Source organism: Taeniopygia guttata, chromosome 2 (assembly GCF_048771995.1).
Source record: "Taeniopygia guttata chromosome 2, bTaeGut7.mat, whole genome shotgun sequence".
NCBI lineage: Eukaryota > Metazoa > Chordata > Aves > Passeriformes > Estrildidae > Taeniopygia > Taeniopygia guttata.
The window spans coordinates 45,342,606-45,352,085 of NC_133026.1; the positions used below are offsets into that span (position 1 = coordinate 45,342,606).

At 43.6% G+C, this 9,480-nt stretch overlaps 1 long non-coding RNA gene across 1 annotated transcript; it reads right to left on the reverse strand.

The window, feature by feature from the left end:
• Nucleotides 1-5,134: 5,134 nt before the first annotated feature.
• LOC140682643 (uncharacterized) lies at nucleotides 5,135-5,590 on the reverse strand. The gene is made up of 2 exons (XR_012054619.1): nucleotides 5,475-5,590; nucleotides 5,135-5,360 (listed from the first exon to the last, which is right to left on the reverse strand). It is a non-coding gene; the product is annotated as an uncharacterized lncRNA (long non-coding RNA).
• Between the last annotated feature and the right edge of the window lie 3,890 nt (nucleotides 5,591-9,480).

Here is a 9,480-nt window from a genome sequence, read left to right on the forward strand (position 1 = left end):
TTCATTTTTGGTTTAAGCACCAAGAGCTCTTGATATTTCAGTACTCCTGAGCTGCTAAAACTGGGTGCAAAGAACAGAAAGGGCTTCCTGGAGAAAATGGGGTTGTGGGGAGTAGTAAACACCCTCCATCATCTGCATCTCTAGTATTGCCCCTTCTGATGCTGCAATTAGAGCAGAGCTCAGTTGTCAGCCTTTTCCGCAGTAGGAACCCCCTGGAATCCCCTTCTCAGCTGGGCAGGATCTAGAAGGGATTCCCCCACCCATTTAGCAACCTGAGAAGGCCCAGATGGTCATAAAACTCTGCCACCTGTTTGTGGTCCCCCACTGGGAGGGGGGACAACTGCCCCACACTCAGACTTCTTGAAATAGAGCAATATACCCACGATACAACCAACGGAGCCCCCCTTGCTCTAGATTAGAAAGGATGTCTGAGCTTTTAAACCTCTATTTCACATGAAGTAAACAGCCCCTCTGGTTTCATCAGGAATTCTCTGAAAGAACAACTTCTGGGGTGGCTTTAGTTACTGAGAGCTCTGCTGTCCCCACAGATAGTTTGGGGCCCAGCTCCCTGTGTGTACAGGGTGGCCCTGGAACATGTTGGACGTGCTTAGCCATGTAAAAAGGCCTGCCTTCAAAGAGTTACACTTTACAGGATCACTGCCTGCCAGACAGGCAAAGAAGAACTTAAGTTTCACCTCAAGACAGTGTAGACACAGCTGCTAAAGTAAAGCAAAGCTAACCCTGGTCAGCTGCACAGCAGATGGGGTTGCCAATTTAATTATCAGGAGCATTACTTTCTGTAATTCTTAATAGATATTTATGCCCATTTATTTGCAATAATATGCACTGGGAGTATAAAGAGGGCCAATCAGAGGAATATGCAGGGTGAGAAGTCATCCAAGGAGAAGCAGTCACTTTGGCAGAGAAAGCAGAGTGGTAAAATTCCAACTTTAAGTGAGATCTCGGTGAGATCTCATTTCGGTGGCTGTGGCATCATCCCTGGCCTACAGTGGTTCAGTGGCAAAGGCACAGCTGTTTCCAGAGGTCCAATGCCTTGTGAGCTGTGAGGAGCAATGATGGCTTTGCTGTCTCAGTGTCCGGCTTACTGCCGTCCCCCTCACTCACAGATGAAGACAGACAGACTGTACAGAAATGCTTCCCAGAGGCAGGGAAATAAAAGTGGAACAGAATAAGGGTATCTAGAGAAAAGATGATGTTTCTTCCTCCTCTCTCCCTGCTCTTTGGTACGTATCTCAATGTTGTCTGAGTGAAATGCCATCAGCAGGACTGTAGCACCCAACTGTTGGGCTGGGAAAGCTGTGCCCAATGCCTCAAAATGCTCTAGAGACGTGGTGCTTAAAGAAAGTGCTCTGCTGAAGCAATTGGACGTTGGAGAAAGGACTGGTCTTTGCCACAGAAAGCTAAAAAGCTAGCACCTAAAAAATTAATGAGACTACAGAGAACAGATGCTGAGATACCAAGAAAAGATTTTTGATGCTTCAGACATCCATGTTTAATAATACAGATGTACTTTTTTGCTTGAGAAACAAAATGGCGTGTTCATCCCTTGCTTTCATTCAGTTAAGTCTACAGATCTCTCCAAAAAGCATTCAAGGTTATGGGATTGATATTTTAAGAAAAAAAGGTGGACCTTGTGCACCTACATTCCTAAATGTTCATCTCAAAATCTCAGTATCTGCCTGCTTCTATTTAAAAATACAATTATAAAACAAAGAGACAATAGCATCTGAAAATGGTCATTGTCAGGTTTCATCATGGTTTGCTAAGGACAGCTATCTTCCTGTTCTCATTTCAAAAAGGACTGGACTGACACTCAGGAGAAGTTGTGAGTAGTCAGGCAGCCACCAAATGGCAGATTCATTTAAATCAGCTGATCCATATCATGTGCAAATTTCATCACCTGATGTGTGCATGGATCCTATTCCCATAAGAGGTCACATTCAGAGATATCAGAAAATCTTATCACCTCCAGAATGATTTTATATCTCCATCATGACTTTATGCCTCCAGGAGAAATTTATGTCTCCAGCACATACTGCCTTTTTAAGACAGCACCTATGCATTCAGGCTCAGAAAGTATATATGGTCTAATGATTTAAAATCCAGGTCCAATAGTGGGAAATTTTACTCTTCAATTCCACAAATATTGATTAATTGACCAGAAATCTTCCACACTTTATAGCATATTAGAAATCACACCTTGCTAGGGCCACTGCTTTTGCATTACCAATTGCGTTTCAGCCTAAATATTCAACTACAGTTTGTTGTACTTAATAAAATTCTGGGCACATCTGTGCCAGGAGATAAGTGATAAATAATGTGTACAGATAACAGGTCAAGGCACTGCAAATAGAGCCAGCCAAATCAAAGAGAATGTGCAAGATTCAGATATTGATGATACTTAAGTTTCAACAGTAGCACACAGAATTCTGCTATGGCTCCCTCACACCCATGAGGCTGTTACAGAGGCTCCTGCTGAAGCCAGTGGAGACTTTTCACTTAACTAAGTTTCCAACTGTGTGTGTAATAATTGCAAGATACAGCCTATTACCATGACCCTACATCAGAAAGGAGTCTCTTTTCCACTATGGCTTTTCTTCATTGAATTTTAAATGTCTTGCTAAGCTCCATTTTTGGTCCTTTTACTGGGTGCTCCACAGACAGTCCCCCATACTCTTTGCAGTTAATCTCCCACCCATCCCTAACCAACACGGTGGGCCTGACTTTGCCTTACCCATCAGTTAGGTCACTAATCCTGGGTTGTGGTGCTCAGTGGCCAGAGCAGTGTGCAAGCCCTGGTGTGCCTCATCCCCATCCTCATCCTCACCCTGGAGCTCGCCAGCCTTGAGGCCCTGACACCCTGGGCTCCAGCTCCTAATGGCACCAAGCCATGGCGGCACCGTGCATAGCAAGAGCCAACAGAGGTAGAACAGTGGGAACTGGGAGCGCAGCAGGTGCCCCCGCAGTGCAGCCCTCAACAAGCTGCCACTGCTGACGACCTGCAACAAAACCTGAGGGAATGGCCTGAATTGTCAGGAGAGGTTTAGATCAGATATTAGAAAAGGTTCTTCACTCAGACAGTGGTTGGGGGCTGGAACAAGCTCCCCAGGGAAGTGGTCACAGCACCAAACTAGGCAGAGTTCAGGAGATGTTTGGACAATGCTCTTGGGCACATGGTGTGATTCTCAGGGTGTCCTGTGCAGCGCCAGCAGTCGGACCTGATGATCCTTCCAACTCAGAATGTTCTGTGCTGCTGTGATTTGTGAACCGAAGAACACTGCTTTTTCACCAGAGGAAAGCATCGCTCTAACCTGCCCCTTGCAGCACTTCGCTCTTCACTCATCCCACATCAATCACAAATCCGAGAGCAGGTGTTACCCTAGATATGCAGGAGACGGAGGGAAGGAGAAAAAGGGAAGACGGGGAAATAGAGAAACACAAGCAGAATAAACCCAGCCCGCGCCGTGCGCTAGCAGGGCAGGGCAGGGCAGGACAGGCAGGGCAGGGCAAGGCAGGGCAGGCAGGCAGGGCAAGGCAGGGCAGGCAGGCAGGGCAAGGTAGGGCAGGGCAGAGCAGGGCAGGGCAGGGCAGAGCAGGGCAGGGCAGGGCAGGGCAGGGCAGGGCAGGGCAGAGCAGGGCAGGCAGGGCACGGCACGGCACGGCACGGCACGGCAGTGCGGCCCAGGGCAGGCCCGGGCAGTGCGGCGGGCGCGGTGCCGCGGGCGGGCAGCGCCGCCGAGCGCTCCCGGCGCCGCCACAGCCCCGCGGGACCGGCCCGGCCCCGCTGCCGAGCCTGAGGCGCGGCCGCCACCTGCTGCCCGCCGGAGGCAGCGCCGGGACCGAGCGGCCCGGCCCGGGGAGGCACGGCCTTGGCGAACCCGCGGGAAGGGTTTGCAAAATCCCGACGCTCTGCTGGCCGCTGACTCATTTCAGGCTTAAATGAAGGCAGAATCTGGCTACAAGCGAGAGCAAATCTCCTGCGTGTCTCTGGGCAAGGAAAACCTGAAAAACCCCAAATGACACCAACGACTGGTCATTAGCATCTGGAACTGGCCAGTGGAATAGGCCAGGAACAGGGCAGACTCACCACTTTTTGCAGTGCTTTCCCCTTTTCTTTGCTTTTTACATACTACTAATACCCGTTCTGCAGAACAGACCCCAGGCGGAAGCAAGTAACACCACATCACTGCAATGTCCCATCACATGCTCCCTCAAACACTGTAGTTGCAGGCTATTTTCTGCCATTCCCAAGGAGACATCAAGGCTCTTCAAGAAGATTTTTCTTTCTTCTGTGTTGGAGGTAATAAATTGATGACAGACAAATAATTATCACCATTGCAGTCAAAGAGTAGACAGGCTGCAGTTAAACAGTAGAGGATGTTTATGAGTGACTGACTGATGAGCTGGAGTATGGGAAAAGCCAAGGCCAGGAGACAAGTTTCTCTCTCAATCCCCCTCTAGTAACAAGATGTAAATGCTATTGCCCCTCACCACTTTGTTCACAGGATACAGACCTTTGGGGTTTAGAAAAACAAAGTAAGACTAGAGAGGATGCTTAGTTGGTTAGAAAATATTTATTCCTCTGTACTAGTATTGATTACCTTTAGGTGTGAATAGCAATGGCATTCTTATCCTCCAAATGTTCATTCTAGTCAATAAAAAAATTTGTATACCAACAAATCCACAGCTATCCAGGAGGCAAATGAGCTCAGCAGATAATAGATGTGAGAGTTTTGACAAAAGGGAGAAGGTAGAAAGAAGACTGCTCGTAAGAATTATTGATAAAAGAATTATATGTTTAGAGAATCCAATTCTCGATCTTGAAGCACTTTATACATTCAGTCCTCAGCAATAACTGCAACCATTTCAATAATCACCGTTTGCTGAAGAAAATTGATTTTAAAATCTCCCTGATTCATTTACAAATTACTATATTTTTGTACTAAAGTAGTACCCCAGAGTCTGTGGCTCAGATTAGGGCTCCACTAGGGTATGTGCCATATAAATTTGTGATGCAAGACTAAGAAAACAGCTTTCTAAACCTCACAGTTCAACAAGATTCATGGGTATGTATTTGTGCATGTGCTACTGAATGACTGCACTAAAGTCAACACCTGAGACAAAAGCATTTATTTATTAGAACCTACATGGGCTCTTAAGCACTGAAAGGCACCTTAAAAAGGCTTGCATCCACACATAAAAGTCTCTGACTCACTCAAACTCCAAATTCAGCTGGTGTTGCAGCCGTTGTGGACTCCAAACTCTCTAAAGGTGCAGAGGAGCTGGGGAAATTCACAGAGTACAACTCACAGGCATTATTGGACTCTGTCTGTGCCAACCTAAAGTTGAGGGAAAAGAGGGCAACACAGGAGGTTTGCACAGGTACAGTGGGATGTAAACACCTTATACCAGTGAGTCTGAGAAGCAGTCTCACATCACAAATGCTTTTTCACACTGCTGCTGCTCAGGAGGTGCAGTAAACAGCCCCCTTCACTCCTTGCAAGGCAGATTTGCTGGAAGATGTGTTAGCCTCTGTGCTGGGGCTGTTGGAGGTAAGAAGAACTAGAACAAACAGCCCAACAGGTACATGAAAAAATACATTGGGGCACTCGCAATTCAAATACATTGCCACCAGAAAGTGCCAATATGGAAAAATAAGACATTAAAAAACACTGTTGTACAGGAAACCTCTGATAGAAGCAGGATACTATCACAGTTGCTGTGTCTAAGTAAGAAAATGTACCTCCAAGTTCAGTATTATCCAGTGGGGAAAATGAATGAAACTGCATTTTAGGGTCAAGAAAGAGTACTGCCACAGACAGTACCCCCAGGGAAGAGAAAAGGAGTGTGTTGAGCAATGCAAAGCACAAAGTTAGAAGCAAGTGATGTGGGGATAACCTGCTCTCAGACAACAAGTCAGTGCACCTCAGGTTGAAACTGGGGGCACATGGGATCTGGAGCAGTGACCTGGAGGTGCACTTTACCCGCCCCCCATGTACAACCACAGCAGAAGCTGGAGAATACACACACAGAATGCACAATACGGACAAGGAACATAGCCATCTGACCTGGATGCAGCAGAGTATCTGTGTTGTTTGTCCACCTACCTCCAAAACACATGAAGGACAAGTCTTGAGCAAAAGAGATGAACAAACACAGAAAGAGTTACTCTGGACTCTGATCCAAAGCCCAGGGCAATCGAGAGAAGTCCTCTAGGACACACCACATGCAGTACCCACAGCTATAGTGCATATTAATGTCTCTAATAAGGAAATGGCAAAAATACATAGAATAACGGGTGTCCTAAACCATTCTGACAAGCATTTCACCATTATGAAAAACAACTGATAGCATCTTTCTCCCTGAAGGATGCAGTAAAACAATTTAATGGCCAAATATCAAGTTATAGCACTACCAGATTTCATGGTATAAGCTGAATTTTTTTTCACGTCTCAGCTTCTGAAAGCATTATGTGAGTGTGCAAAAAGCCCAGCTTTATTCTGGTTTTGGTTTTATTTTTACTTCAGTTTTTATTTTCCATGTAGCTGTAGAGAAAAACTCAAAAGTCCTGAATGCTGAAAGGCCAAATTCAAACTCAAATATATAGTATATAAATACATACATATATACCTATATATACATATATACACAGACACACGTATAAATACTACTTCATGCATTGACAATTAATTTTTTAGAATACAAGGGCTTGGCAATACTGTGATCATCAATGGCCAGGCATGGCCTTTGGGGATAAAAGCACATATGGTTATTTAGCTGAACACGAAGGTACTACCAAGTCACAAATGTGACAGCAACAAATTCTTAGCTGCTAGAAACTGGCATGGTTCCATAGTTTCAGAGATCAGCAGCTGGGTCATGAACTAAATCCAGAAATCAGGAAAATAGAAAATCCTGGGAATGCAGACTTTTCAGCTTGCTTCACACCCCTCCATCTTTTGTTAAGCATTTTTTTTTTCTTTTTGGCATTTGCACAGAAAACATGTCAGTGTGTCTTTTACAGCACTCCAAGGAAGAAAATTCAAGCTGCTCTGCCTGATATTAAAAGATGTGGCATTTGGTAATATTTGGATGTAATCCAACTGCTAAACTGCTGAACTGCAGTTTGTAATGCAAGCACATCTTGAAGGGAAAGCAGCAAAAGAGATGAAAATGAAATTTATCAACAGGAATAAAGAACATGTGAGCAGAAAGCAGTAGGAGGGATATCCAGTGTCTGAGGATGGAAAGAAGGATAGCAAGCACATTAGCAGTGGCATTTATTTAAACACAGCCACATAATGAAGCTGAGCATCAGCATCATGATAAATTGGAACAGAGGAATGAGTTTCAGAGTGAGTGAGTGAGTACATAGCAACTGGCCAAATGTGTCATGGCATGTGGAATGAGAGTGACACACCTGAAACTTGTGAGATGCAGAATAGCACTGCCTGCTACTTACTCAAATGACAGAAAGGAAGTTGTAATATATAAGATTAATACACTTTACAAGAAATAAATTCTCATGCCATTAAAAAGATCATAGTCTGGTCACAAAATCTCACAGCAGTGTAACCTACAAGTATTTAGCTGTTGAACAAGTCCATCTGCATTACATACATTCAAGCGTTAATAATTAAAGGTGGGATATCAACCTTTAGCTGATACCTTTTCCCAGATACTGTCAGTTTAAATCTGACTCTTGCCATCACTATAGCATGTTTTTGCTTTTGAAAGGAATGGTGAGGTCCTAAGAATATGACATCAGCCATCTAATAAGAGAACCATTGAAAGTAGAGCTGGAAGGGACCTTGCAAGGTCATCTAGTCCGGCCCTCTGCCCTAAGGCAGGATCAATTATACCCAAATCATTCCTGACAGAAGTTTGTCTAACCTGTTCTTAAAAATGTCTGGCAATGAAGATCCCACAACCTCCCCAGGCAATCTGTTTCAATATTTCACTACTTTTACAGATGGAAAGCCTGTCCTAATGTCTTCCTTAAATCTCCTTAGCTACAATTTAAATCCTTTCATTCTTTTTGTATTCCCAGAGGACACAGAGAACAATTTGCAACTTCCCTCTTTTCAGCAAGCTTTATATGTCTGAACACTGGTATCACATTCCTATTCCTCTCCCTGCATCTCCTTTCTCTAGTTGCACTACCCACTTCTTTCAGTCTTACAGTTCACGTTTTCTAGACTCCTGACCAATACCACTACTTTCTGTTGGAATTTCCAATTGGAATGTATCTTTATTTTTCAAAATATAGTGCACAAAATAAACACATCACTCCAGCTAAGGTCTGAAGCAGAGAATAATTGGGTAAGATTATTTCTCAGTTCTTCTTCATGACACATTAATTTTTAGAGCTGAAACTGCGTTAGCTTTCCTCACACCATGGACTGTGTTCAGTGTTTAATTCACAGCAGTCACAAATCCTCTCCTGCAGAATAATGACCACTGAGTAAGAAGTTCCCGTTATTTATGTATAGTATTGGCTGTAGAAATTCAGTGGCAAGATCCTGGAGTGTCCCACATTTAACTACTTTGAATTTAAACCCACTCGCCTCAGACTACCTTGTTCAGGTTTAGTAAGGAGCTCAGTATCTATCAGTGTCATTTCACTTAAAGCAATGCAGTAATATCAGTAAATAATTTATTCCAAGTTGCCTATCCAGTTTAGAGGAATTGAGCAGTGGTTCCTCCTATTACTACCATGTTTAGTATATTCAGTGTGAAATAATCCGAAGTACAATGATGTCAGTTTAGAGGAGTTGGACCAGCTTAAAATACAGAAAATAATACATGAAAAGTATAGCTCAAAGGGGTCCCAGTTAGATGAAAGGTCTCCAACCTACCTGTATCTTGATGACCATTATGCCCAGGGAGAGGAAAGCTCTTTCAATCACACCCAGTAACACCCAAAATTAAGATGAAATGAGAATTGCATCCTATCAGCTCTTTACTTACTTGTCCAGAAGGGAAATTCAGTCTCTGTTCATTTCTGTAATGTATGGAATTATAATTTGTCCTGTTATATAATCTTGAAATGTGCTATAAGAAACCAGCTAGTTTCTCTTACTGCTATACAGGCAGATCCTACTCTTTAACAGCTGGAGTAATTTGCAAATACAGTGTGAAAAAGACAGAACAAGGACCCTCAGTGAATGGGACCTAAACAACAACCCAAAAATACACTGTCTTAAGAAAGGGCTTAACTCTACAAGTGCCAGACTGGTTTGTCACTTGAAGTAGAATTACAGGCTATCCATCCACTATTTATAAGCACATGCAGCATTTAAATGAAATTTCCAAATTGCTCTAAATTTAACCCTCCTCTAATTTTGATTTTTACCAAGTATTTTAAGCAATTTGGAATGATTAAAAATTTACACTGGAATATTAAGTAGCTCAAAGGAACAAGTCTTCTAACTCCCATCAAACTCAGATACATAATTC